The sequence below is a fragment of the Athene cunicularia genome, assembly GCF_003259725.1.
Source record: "Athene cunicularia isolate RWA chromosome 12 unlocalized genomic scaffold, athCun1 chr12_part1, whole genome shotgun sequence".
Lineage (NCBI taxonomy): Eukaryota > Metazoa > Chordata > Aves > Strigiformes > Strigidae > Athene > Athene cunicularia.
The window spans coordinates 21,816,392-21,830,298 of NW_020799116.1; positions in this window are offsets into that span (position 1 = coordinate 21,816,392).

The window sequence follows — 13,907 nt, forward strand, 5'->3', positions numbered from 1 at the left end:
CAGACATTTTGGACATCCTGTTCACATGGTTTGCATTAAAGCATTATGAAATCCCAAATTCTGGTGTCAGATGGTTTTGGATTACTTTGCTTGTATAAAGGGTTTAATCTGGGTGCATGGAAAATGTAAAGTATTCTGGTAATAGTTTTAGCAGGACTACATAGTCTGCATTTGATTTATTCATCAACTATGCTATCTGCCTTCTGCACGTTATATTCGGAGCCATGATGAAACTTCAAAACATGAATTCAAATTTACTGACTTCCCAGAACAGACTTTGCCTGTAAAATGCTTAAAGAGATTGACGTGAAAGGAAATATTCCTGAAGATCCACTATGCTGAGAAACCACACAGTGAATAAAAATAGCCCTCTCTTTCCAAATACATGTCTCCTAAGAATGCATTGAGCCTGGTCCTGAATGTGAAGCGAGAAAAGAGAGAATGGGTAAAGGTCAAGCATACAGCTGTTGTTCCTGCCAGTAAGCACTTCGCTTGCTTTACTTGATGAGCTGAATGAGCCTTTTAGCTACTACTAACAGGGATCACATTTTTCAGATGATCTTTTCTTGGTGCAACAGATGAGCACTGGAGTATAAATATGGAGTTAACTTGAAATTAGATCTGTTGGAATTCACACATTCTGTTCTACATGGTATGAGCAGGGTGAAGCGGCCCTTGCACTTTCTGAATTTCATCCTGCATGGACCACTGTCACATCACGTACTGTGTGGCTTCTGCCTTGTCATTATTCAAAGATAGAATTACTTCCCTGATCCAGTCACACTCCCAAGTGCAAGTGCAAAATGTTCACCTGGTTAAACCAGTAGCTTTCTAGGATATAGGAATAAAAATAAGCTGGACTGTATTTTAGGAGAACACTTTAAAGTTATTTCTTTGACTGGATGTGATTTTAGTTTGTTTGTTTAAATTTACTCTAGATGGGAAGCCAGGGACTAGCTACAGACGGTCTTTCTTCAGTATCCTCTTTTCCAGTTTTTCAGACATAAATTGCTTATTTTCAGGGACAGCACAAAAGTTAAGGGCATGACATGTGAACAATTATCTTGTTCCTAGAGACATAAAGGGATGTAGGCTGATTCGTACAGAGGTATTCCTTCTAGTATTTTCATGCCCCTATTTCCCACAAGTAGTGTTTTCCTGTTTCAGCGGAGAGCGCAGAAGGGGAGGCATCAAATAGAAAAACAAAACAAAAGTTTCGGACCTGATTTGGACAAATTTAGAATTGCCAAAGACTCTGTGTTTTCAGTTGTACTGCAATAAATAGACAGAAAATAATTGACTTGCCTTACTTACATTTGATCAGTCTCCAAGTACTCTTGATAATTACTTAGGAGTCATTTTTTTATCAAGTTATTCTCTAAAAAGAAAGTGAAACAAAGCAAAACCTAGAGGAGTCTTCCAAGCTGTCATCAAAATCTGAGCTCCACGTGAGGTCTACACGGAACAGTGGTCAATTACAAGATTATAGAGGAATCATGACTCTGTGAACACTGATCTCTATTACATAGTCTCAGGTGAGTTTCCTCAGCTGTATCGCCCTGCCAATGCAACTGAAAGTAGTTGCTGATGTCAGCTAAGACTGTACTAAGACTAGAATTTTTTAGAGAGGTGGAGATGGGGAGGAGTAAGAATAATATCAACAAGCACATCAGGCAATAACGAGGTACTGCGATCTTGCTGAGGTCAGCATCACACCCAAGACTCAGAAAGGCTGACTGCAATGGATTAAGTCATAACCTTAGAGCTGAGTATATGCTGATTGCTTTGCAAAACTTCTGAGTTATGCGGTGGGGTGAATTTCAGAAATGACTTTTTAGAATTAAAGTGTCAGTAGACTTAGATGTAATGGTAGGATGGAGAAGTATGTGAAGCAGATAGAAAGCTTAACATGGCCTTTAGATGCAGGCAGTGCATCTAGATGGGTTTTTAGGATCTGCATTTGTAGAAAGTGTACTTCAGCAACCTCTGTTTCAAATGAATGATTAGCACGGAGACACTTGTGCGAGTGGTTTGTTACACTCTTTAAAAGTTTGTTGGTTAGCCTATGCTATATCAATGATACACTTTTTAAAACTATAAAGACAGAAATTTCCATCTTCCTCACTTTATCATTTTTCCCATTGGCTCCCCTATCTATCTAGAGGTAGTCCAAAAAGGGATAGAGTACCAGTGTTTTCCTCTGGAAGACTATGGTGGGTTGCTTGTGACTCTACCAAATTTTAATCATTTTAATAAATTTTTCAAGATGAATGTCTTCCTCCACCTGGTTAGACACACGATTTACATTGGAGCAACTTAATAAAACTGATTCAACAATAGTTCCTATGACCTCTTTTCTGGTAACTCCAGTGCTCCCATGTGTCAGGGTTAAGACTTGTCTACAACCGTGGTCAATCCTCAAATATAGAACCTTTGAAAATGAAGCATAGACACTTAGTCACCACCTGTGAAAAGTTTAGTTTACGTGATCTGTCTGGTACCACACAGGTGATCTGTGACACAAACATGGACAGAATTCAGTTACCCAGGACTATGCTCAGCTCTCTGAAGCATAAAATTGTCCTTTACTTTTCTTGCAGTCTTCTGCCTCATTGTGCATCTCCCAGCTTTTTCAATAAGGTAAACGTTCCTCCACTAGCATGCAACATAGATTCATGCCAAGGAGGCCAGGAAAAAAGCAGCATTATTTCACTAAAGGCTATTGTAATTCTGTCTACAAGTTTCCTAAATTAAAGTTGTGTAAGCAATCTTAACTCTAGCATGTCCCAGTTTTGGAGTGCCTGGTCTGCAACCTTTTGCATGTATTCTAATAACTGCATTTGTTTTCTGGATTAATTTTGTCTAGAAATTCACATGCATCACCAACATTCTGCAGGTACTGTTTCTAGCAGTCTCAGTGCTCAGATATGCGGGCCTGAAGAATTAACAATTATATTCACCAATACTAATAGAAGGCCAAAAGGCACTTTCCTATCTTAGCAGAGGCAGGTTTCATTTAATTAAATGAAAATTTAATAGAAGAGCCCACACAGACCTTCCCTTTATACAAGTACAAGGGGAAGAGATTTCTGTGTCCCCCAGATGAGGAATGATGAGCTGTTTGATTAACATGTCTCCTTGTTCTTCCTTCAGATTTAAAACCTGTCTAGGCTTGCTGGAATCATTGCCTTTGGGGAGCACAGATTTTCAACTCCATGCAGAAGCAGACTGGCTATCAGTTGTGGTGTTAAAGAGATTTCAGTCATCAGGGCCATCTACAACACAACTTGCAGATGTACAAAGAGTTAAGTTACAGTCAGCAATACAATGGAGGGCCTGCATTTCAGGTCTCTATTTCAAACCAAGTGCACAGAGCTTTTAATTACTCATGTAGGCTGGCAGGAATTTCATGACCACAAACCTGTTCATCAAGTTAACTAATTAATGTATTTGTTTCTGAATGTTCCAGTGTCAACGTTACTCACTGTATGAACGTCTGTAACAATAGAAGGATCAGGCAACACCCAAGGTCATTCCCAACTCAAAATATGAAAATACATTCTTGAGGTACTTTCCATTTGCTATCACTTTATCACTTTTCCCACTTTGAAGCTGACTGAGAGCTGCTTCTAGGAAAATGATCATGACCCTAGCAGATAATGTGTTTCATCCTGATACACACTGAAGAGAAAAACGTGATAATTTTTGAAAAATAATATCTCCTTTCTTCAAAGGCAGAAATCAGTTAATTCTATTTATTCTTCATTTTTTCAGAGGTATTTGATTTTTCTCTTAATTTCACATGCAACCTCCTTTTTCTTACCTTTTGCTAAATACCAATATTGTGCCATTTGCAGGCTCACATGGATAAAACATCCTCCTAGATGACCCATTTTATTAGTATTACCAACCTTGGAGATGGATGTTGATGATATAATTATGCCTAGACTTTCAGTTGCCTGAATCTTAAAGAAAGAATTTTTTTAAAGAAGACTTTAATATGAAGTGTACCTATTAAAACTGATGATGATAATAATAATAATAATAATAATAATAATAATAATAATAATAATAATGTGAGGCTAAGATGAGTTCTTGTATATTTAATTACTATAATATGGTAGTATCAAGTAGGACGCCAGTGAAGAAAAACAAACCATCCTTTTAAGCAAAGAGAGGCTTTTTACTCCATTTTATTGAATAACAAATGCTGTAAACAAATACCATATCTGCATCATCATCTACCTTTATAGTATTTATATAAATTACAAAACAGTCGTTGAATATAGTATATGTTGTACCATCAACTTGGAATTAGAGATATCTTGAAAACCAAGTGTCTGCAGTTCCGAAATCCATATGCACAACTTGATGTAATTTGCCAAATGGACCAGTGATGCTTAAAACACTCAGGTAGTTGATTGGAAATCCCCTTTTGGAGTATAATTAAATACTTTATTTCACCCATCTGTATCTGACACTGAAAAATAAACTTTGTTGACAGCTGTCTTAAAAATTACATTATAGAACTAGAATCAAAATCCTAGGCAAATATAGTTAACAGAGCTTTTAAGCAGATCCCGTTTTCTACCTAAGAGATTATATTTCAGCAGTGATCCTGTTTATCTTCTATGCCCAAGATGTTGCGAAACTGGGCTAATAGTTGTGAACCACTGGGGAAAAAAATGCTTTAAAAGTGTGAAGTCTCCTTGCTCATGTAGGGGGTTAAGAAATTCAAAGAGCACTGCCACATGTTCTGAAAGATATGGATTTATTCTGACTCTTCCATCACTCTTAAGACTAAGATCTTTTAAAAAAATCACTATTTCATATTAAAAACTCATCTAGTATTTAACCCATACTTCAGGCAGACCTGTTCCTGCTCTTTTCCAAATAGACATCCCTTTTTATTGGGCACTGCTTTCCTTCCCTCACTATGAATGAGCTCTCCTTGAGCAGCAGGCTGGATAGTGACTTTACTTCTGTTCCTTATAATGCAGCTTGGCCAAGCTACAGAACATGCAAGAAGGAACATCTTTCTTTTTAATTGTTTGTTTCTGACAGTTTGGGATATAGCAGTGTTTAATCCTGTAATTTTAATAATAGCATTTTTCCATTATGAGCCATGTAAGTCACTTTTCTGAAGTAAAGGACTAGAGGTACAACGTCCTGCTGTGGCACTGACAACAGTAAGATAGGAACTTAGTTACAGATCACAACCTATGTGCAATACTCAGGACAAGAATCTTTTGCTCTCTGTGCAATTCTGAAGCCATAAAAAATGTGTAAGTGGGTTTTCCGGCCACACCAGGGAGACCACATAGGAAGCAAAAACATCAGGGGAAACAAAATTTCACTGCATAGAACATTACAAAATAGAAATAACCAGCTTAACCAGCTTCTCTATAGGCCTGATGTTTGGAAACCTTCCTCAGTTTCCATGAATACAGGTTTAAGGAATTCCAGTGTTGGTGGGCGTAAAATGAAGGCTGATGAGATAAACCTACGAAAATCCAGGACTGTCCTTCTCAAAGTGCTATGTTGACAAAGCCGCTGGTCTATAAAACACCATGCTGGCTGCACTAGGACTCTCCTCTCTTTCACATATGCAGATACCCATTCAAGAGATGTCCAAACACCCTGAGATATGAAAGGCCAGAGTGATGGTAGTGCGAGTTCAACCTGTGTGTATCACAGCAACAGAACTGAAATTCTTAACTGTAGCATCACGTTTCATTTTACCCCACAGGAACCCTGCTTCTCCTCAAGCAATGTAAGAGCAATGTATGCTGTGCAACATAGGGCTCCTGTCTAGACTATATTTGCTATACATTAGTACATCTCCACCAACCCTTCAGCACCCATCTTCCTACACACACATCCAGTGCCTAACTGTGATTCCAAACAGTTTTCAAGTTAACTAGCAGAACTGAATGAATTTAGTGTGAGAAGAGAGGTCTTTTAGGAAGAAAGTGCAGTGGCAAACATATTTTGAAAGGTGAAATTTTAAATGGAAGGCCTTTCTGCATTCATACCAGAGATGAGTTTACATAAAAGTACAAAGGTAAACTGTATGTTCCAGAGAGAGCTATCCCTAGATTCCCTGAAACTAATGCACCACAAGATTTTATGAATAATCAATTCAAAAAGCTGTAAAAGAGAAGCAAATTATTTATTTATACAGAGCAGATCACACCTATTTTGAATTAAGAACTATGAGTTTCTATAGTGGACCATATGTGCTCATGATTAAATCCTTTTCTGAAACTCAAGACTTAGATAGCTATCCACTAAGTTAAATTCACATGTTAATGAGAACCAGCCTAGGAAATGAAGATAGTTCCTTCCTAAGTAAAACTTTTGTTTAAAACGGTGAAATGCACTCACAGGAAATGAAAACAGCACTGACGGCAGCACAAAAGTAGTGCAGAGCACATCCTGAGCTGAGCCTTATGAGAGCTTCCACAGGGCCTGGCTTACAAAGGTGGCTTTAAGTCAGCGTTACAATCTGAATTTAGGGATGCAGGGCCAGTTGCTTGTGTTCTAACAGCCAGCAAAACCCAGGACCTCTATATGTTTTTGCAATGTCCATTTACATTTCCAGGACTGAAATTCATAAAACAATTTGAGACTGTCCCAACAGAAGAGCAGAATCTGGCTGTAAGCGTTAAGAAGAAAAAGATGCTTCATGTTTTTAGGATAACTTACTAAAAGCTTGCATTGAAGCTGGCAATTTTTTCTATTTGGTTGAAGCAAACAAATTGATCTGTAAACTTAGCTTTGTTGTTACAAACAGCTGGAAGATTATATTATTATAAAATTATGAGGAGAATACTGCTTCAGTTCTATCTAATTCATATGGAATTGACATGAAAAGACTGGAAGTCAGGATGACTTATAAGATTTTTTACCTATAAATCTTCACCTTTACAATTCCAAACACAGTATGTTTGCACTGCTGGTGAACCTCACAGTATCTGGGCTTTTTTTAACCTTTAACATTTAACCTTTTAACCTTTAACATTCCCTCACCGGTATTATTGCTCTAACTTCTAGCTTATGACATAATTAAAGCAACGCTACTAACTGAGCCCTGTAGAATATCTAACATATACATCTTTATCATATCTTTTAATTCTGATATATCTGCTCTGATGCTTTTTTTCTACCTTCAAGCCAAGCACCTTTTTATGACCTTTTACTCATCCTCAGCGTGTAGTTTCTCATGCAATTAAAGTGAGACATGCCTATTTTTAGCATATAAAAATATTCTAGGAACTACAGAACTGTTTGTCATCTCTGTTGGTAGAGCCTGATTGTTTTCATTTGTTAGTTGGGTGAAATTACCATGGAATTCAGTTATCTTTTTGTTGTTGGTAATGTTTACATTTTTTAGATAATCTCTGCCTTGACTGAGAGTTATTTATGCCGCTCCTTCCTGAAAGGCATAACCCATAACCTGGCTTTGCACAGTATTAAGTGAACATCTTTTGGTTATCAATTATGTTTGTACTTCTACTTAATATTTAATGAAGCTGAAAGGATGCTGTCATTTTTATATCCATGTTTCAGTGAGAGGTGGGATAACTTCACTTATATGCTCTGCACTATTTCAGGTAAAACACCACACTGGAAAAAAACAATAAAGCAGATACATCCCTGTAATATTAACACAAACTTTTTTTCTCATTAGATGTCTATCTTTGTACATAGAATTTATGTCTGAAAGGAATGTGGCTATAATATTTTCCATTAAATTATCATGCTACTAAATCTTTCTTGGCAAAGACTGTGATAAGGTGAAACAACTCAATTGCTTGCTTGACAGATCATTCCAGTAATAATGTAGAGAAAAAAAAGTTCTACTCATTATTTCAGTAATGAGATGAGGGGTGGGGGGTGGGGGGGGAGTTTTAATCCCTTTTGTTTGGCAGGCTGCACAGAGGACACCAAATGGGATATATTTAATAAATAAACACTGCAAAGTCTCTGATCCACCTACAGCCAAGTCCTTACTCAGCCTCCCCTTACTGAAATAATTTGGAGTCTAGTCAAGTACAGATAAAGAGCTCATTTCATTTTTGGATCCAAGCTGAGTATTGCTGCATCTAAACTAGGTTGGGAACCTGATACTGGGGAGAGGTGGGAGTGTGAAAGGACAAAGAAGCCTTGGTTTTGTACTTCTCTTCTAGGCTCTAGCTGTCTTGCAGTCAAGTCAAGTTAGAACAGTCTCTGCTTACAGTTGCGTCTTGAAAACTTAAAAAAGCTATTCTAGCATCTGGATATCTCTAAGCTGCCGATACACTCTTGATGGTTTTTTTTTTTCCTAAGGATCTCTTTCTTCCCCAGAGTTAACTGGAATAGCCACGTGGGAATGCCCTCTAGACAAGGTAAAATCTCTGGTGTCCATTTACAGTTGCTTGACAGCAAACATATGCTGATACAAGATGGGTTGATTATGAATCTCAAATGTATTGTAGACTTAATAATCCATTCTACACAGTTCAGTACCATTGCCCACTAAAGAAAAGCTTTAGCTATTGGATCTCATACTCCTCAGGAGGCACCCTGTTGAAGTAACAGAATTGCACAAGCATTCAACTGATACATACATCATAGAAGACTCGGGCTCATATGGTCCAATCATGTTAAATTAATAATATTTTTAGGTGTATGTGGAATAAAACACTACACAGAGATCTTCTGTCACTGGTTCCTAGTCAGCAAAACTTAAATTTTGGAATCACTTGTGCAATCACTGGAAGAAGTGAGAAAAGCATGAAAGCAAGCAAGCAAGCACCCAGGGCTGTAGATTGACTGCAGCAGATGCCTGAGGATCAGACAGCTGATAATATACTTCAGTGTGCTTCAGTGCATTCCCTGCTACAATCAAAGGTACCTCTTGACCTTAGTTTTACATTGTAATGTTTTAACCTTAGGGCAATGCACAAAAATAGAAGCAGCAGCACTACAAAATCTGACCCTTTAGTTGAATATCCCGTTTTAGAGGGATACCAGAACTCCATCGAGACTGTGTACACATAAACATCTACTATTATTATCATGGTATAGAGCCTAATCCACTTCACACTTCAGGTTATATAGGTTATTTTTCAGTCTTTTTTATGTGTGTGGTCTTACATCCTTCAGTGAGGACTGCTCCATCATGCACGAAGTAGTTGTCTCATACAAACCATCGAATATTAGTGTAGTTTTTAACACTGTAGTCAGCTTAACAGATGTAACAATTGGCTTAACGGTACAATTGCCAGTGTGATAGAAGGAAATGATAACTTGAAGATGGGAATAACACAAAATATTAAGGTATACTGAACAATCGGGAGCCAACGTGTTATTCCACAGGTTGTTTTAAAAGTAAAAGAACAGCAAAAAGAGGCTTGAGTATTTTTTTCATGTCAGAGAATATGCTTTAAAGAACGTTTATTGAGATATTTTCTCACTGTATCAGTCTGGTACACTGGCTATTGGTTTTGTTGGATATGGCCTCACGGTGCCTTCATACGCAGCTTGTATCTTCCCATTTTCATGTGACCTCAACCTCCTGCTTCAGGCATTTGCCCTGAGTCCTGAAGACTTCTGCTCTTCTTCAAACCATGTAAGCACTAACATTTTATTTCCCAGGACATTCTGAATAACCAATTTCATGTAATTTCTAAACTTCCTTGCATACTTAAAAAGCCCGTCTGGCTAATGAAGTCATTTGTATCATCAATGAAAAATCAATGCAATCACTCACGTCAAATCTTAAAGACACAGCAGAGTCACTAAGCACATTTCATAATGTTGGGGCCTTGAGTGTACTAATAGACTTTTAACTGCTTTGACCAGCTTTTCCTGGTGCTTCCACCTACACCCCTGCCCTCAGCCCCTGCCTGAGCAATGCTGGTCTCCAGCTCCATGTTCAGCTGTGGTACAGCCATGCCTATGCCTGGCCGTGGATCTCCCTGACAGAAGTCCAGTCTTCCTGGATTGATCTTAGCCCTGCCCTGCCACCGTGGAACTTCACTGGCAATCACAAGGCTGAGTCTCACTATGGTTACTGCCAACGGACTTGACAATGACCTTCAAATTGACTTCTGGGCATCACCTCAGACCTGCCTCCTCATTGTGAGCCTGGCTGATGCTCCGCACTCCTGGCTGACCCCAGCTGTCACCCCGGGGCTTGCCCTGTCTGGGTGCTGTAGGGCCGGGCCCTGCCACCTTGGTATCACATTTGGTTCCTGGCTCCTTGCCCACTGGGGGAGCAGCTGGCCCTCACTGGTCCCTGCCAAGTAACATATGCATTGCTGCATATATTGATGTATCTCTAAAAATCTTTAGAGAGCCTATCGTAGTTTTTCAGACATATTAAGGGTTTCATTCTCTTTAGAGAAATAAAAGGATGATCGTATAGCTGGACTTCTTAGTTAGTAAAGGAAGCTCTTTTTGCCTAACCCTAAATGTGGATATCTGTGCAACAGTCATGAACTAACTAATCATTCTTGTATTATTATATATTTTAAATAAGTAATTATTTGAAATCCCATGAGCTAATTATAATAAATCAAAATGAACAAAGCATCTGGGATCAGTCAGGATGATTGCTTCTCTTCAACCAGAATAATTTTACCCTAGAAGACTGTATGTAGCTAATTTAGCATAGACTTACTCTCAAAAAAAAATGCATATAAGCCTATGAAATAATTCAGCCATGAAGCTTGAATATAAATATGAATATATTATCAAAGAAGCAGACAGATCTTTCCTGTTATCTGTTGCATCATCCGGGGGATTATGCCTTCATATTTCAAAAGTCTCTCAAGATCACCACTGAAGCTTCCTGAACTGTCATTGACATGGACAAGCATTAACTAAAGTCAGTCTTTCCTTTCTCAAGACACCAACTGATTTCACTGGGTGTTTTATCAGTCCTCTTTTCAACACCCAGCTGACTATGACTTTTTTAAAGACATACAGAGCTGACTAAAGACTAACTCTGTTTCTTGCAGCAACAGATTATTCTCTTTTTGCAGAATTGATCTTGATGGATGTTGCTGACCCACTGGGCTTAAACCAGGTCTCTTATGCAATGAGTAATACAGAATGTCACAAAAAATCTATTGATTTTAGAGGGATAATGTCACTTGCCAATTTTTAAAAAGAAATACTTCCCCCTTTATTAATCTTATACCATTGAAATTAAATTTAGTGCAGAATCTAGGGCAAAGCATTCAGGGGCAGAGCTGTGCAAAGATGGGTGAGTATCCCTGCTCTGCTGTGGCCTCCTGTCAGGGGAAATGAATGGTTGGGGATGGGGGAAGGAAGGGGCGAAAGCTACTGCTTGTTCTGAAACTGCTGCTGACAAGTTGTTTTCAACTAAACCATACTCCAAAAGCAGTTTCTCTTTTGAATACTTACGATCCACAGCAATTATTTTAGGTTTCCTTGGTTTTGAAAAATCCCACATACAAAATGAAGTAAGATTTACTTTAACAATAAAAATATGTGGCTGAGAAGCAATGACAATCGCCCAGCAACTGAAGCAGTTTTCTACCCACGTCCAACCACTCAGAGGAAAACAACGCAATAACATTGGTTGCAAAATGTGATTTGTTGTTTTATTTGGTCTTAAAGTGATTTGGCTCTTCACTGAACACTTCTAAGAACTGTCTGCATTAGGAAAGATATATTGCTGAAACAATAGATTACCTTCAACTATTACTGCACTTAAGCTCCTTTGAGCAGTTATTCCTAAATTGTTCTTGAGGCTTGGGATTTTTGGAGCAGAGCTAACACAAGGGAGAAGTCTGGAAGTAACATAAAATTGTCTTTTCTTGCACATAAGTTGTTTAAAGGCTTTGTGCTTCTACCTTCTTTTCTGTTTGTTTTCTATAGGCAGTACTGAGCCAGGAACAGATGTCATGCCTCTCACTTTTGTCCTTTGACTGCAAGGCTATCCTTTGCTTAAATATCAAAGAGAAACCTGCAAAACAAGAATTGCAAGCTTTATTAAGATACAACAAGCCAAATTAATTCTTGAGGTAAGTACACAAGCCAAACACTGTTAGAAGACTCTCTTATCTGCTGGGGGAAAATTTCATCCATTATAATGAAACATGGCCAAAAATATCCTATAAGAACACTGGAACTGTATTTGAGGCAGTACATTTAGAGAGGATGATTAATTGATTTGTCACCAGCAGTAACACTTCTTGAGTAATATATTTTTCACACACAGTTGCACCCTATTTCCATTTCAGCTAAGGGAGAGTCCAGCATATGATTTAAAGTTTCTTCAAATAAAGCAAACAGTTTTGATTTGTTCAGGGGAATTTACTGTCTCTATCAGTCACAAAAACTTTCGATGACAGTAAGTCTACAGATTGCCACCAAGATTAACCTTGGAGTTTCCTAGCCTCATGGACAGTACAGAAATACAACCAGCAAAACGCAAGAAAAAGTTAGAAAAGTTGTATCACAATTGTTTTGTTGTGTGAAATTCCTGAGGCCTGTTACAAAGACTCATATAGAAGCCAGGTTCTAGTATTTTATATTAAAAGATTGAAGGCATATTTTCTGTCTGCACTCTTTCTTAGTGACATGGATCTGTTGTTTGGTTGGGTTTTTTAATGCAGTGTAGGCACACTCGTGATTTAGAAGATCTGAGCGCTTCCTTAGCTACACACATTATTTTTCTTCCTTTTATCGCCTGAAAAGAGTAATTAAAACTAGAAGTATGACTGCTTGTGAACAGAATTGTAATGTATCTGAGGCAACCAAAGGCCATGAAAATTATGCTGAACTATGACAGCAGAGATGAAAAAATTAATTAATGGGAAGAAGTGTTATTATGAGTTCAAAGCTTGTTGGCAATGTTGATGTTTTTACATTGCTTTAAAAGAAATACCAGATTGAGAGTTGGCAAAAGTTTTAGTAAGACACTATAGCACAACATGCAGAGATAGGCCTGAAAGACTCGTCTCCTTTTCAACCCTCGGTGCTGATGCAGTCCAGGCTGGTTTAGTTCTGTAGAAAATACGGCATATTATAAAACACACAACACAGACATGCAAATAACAGCACACAAAATACGAATAAAACCAAGTCAAGTCCATCTGAAATGAACTGCACTTAACACAGAGGAAAAGACATATGTTGTTACTCATACTCTAATAAATGAAACCTAACTATAGTGCTATTAGATTTACAGCTTGAAAAAAAGGTCAATCCAAAGCATCTCCACAATCAGCCTTGCACTGACGTTTTACTGCCGAGTCCCAGGGCCCGGTGGGGTCTTTCTTGCTCAAGTAACCAACGGCCAGGAAGGGAGGCATTTCAACAAAAAGTTTAAATGGCAGAATTTTAAACGAAAGTGTGATGACCAAATGAACAGAGTAGCTGTGTCTATTGCTGTGGTATGGCACGGCACTTCCTAGAACATTCACGCAGAAGCGGGTTTGGAGCAATACTTAGATGCTAATTCATTTACGAAGTTCCTATGCAAGAGGAAAAGGGGTTATGTAAAAATCCTAGTAACCGAGTACTAAACTAAGCAGTAATATTGTTTGTGAGACTTGTGTATGACAGGTTCTAAGAGAATAAATTTTCTTCAGAAATTCAATTCAAAAACCACTTTCCTTGTGTCTTTTGGCTATGACGTGTGAAAATACCAGAAGCCTCGTTATCTGCTGTTCTCGTGAGCACTGGTGAAGTTCTGGGCCCGGTAAAAACCGATGGTTCGTCCGCGGCCGCCACCACCCAGCTCCGGCGCGGCCGAGCCCCGTGTCCACCATTTCCTAGCGCTACCGGCAGGACGGGAGCCAAGCCGCCCCGTCAAGATGGCTGCCGCCGCCGCGGGCCGCTGGCACACCGAGCCGAGCCCGCCGGCTACCGCGGGCTCCCCGCCC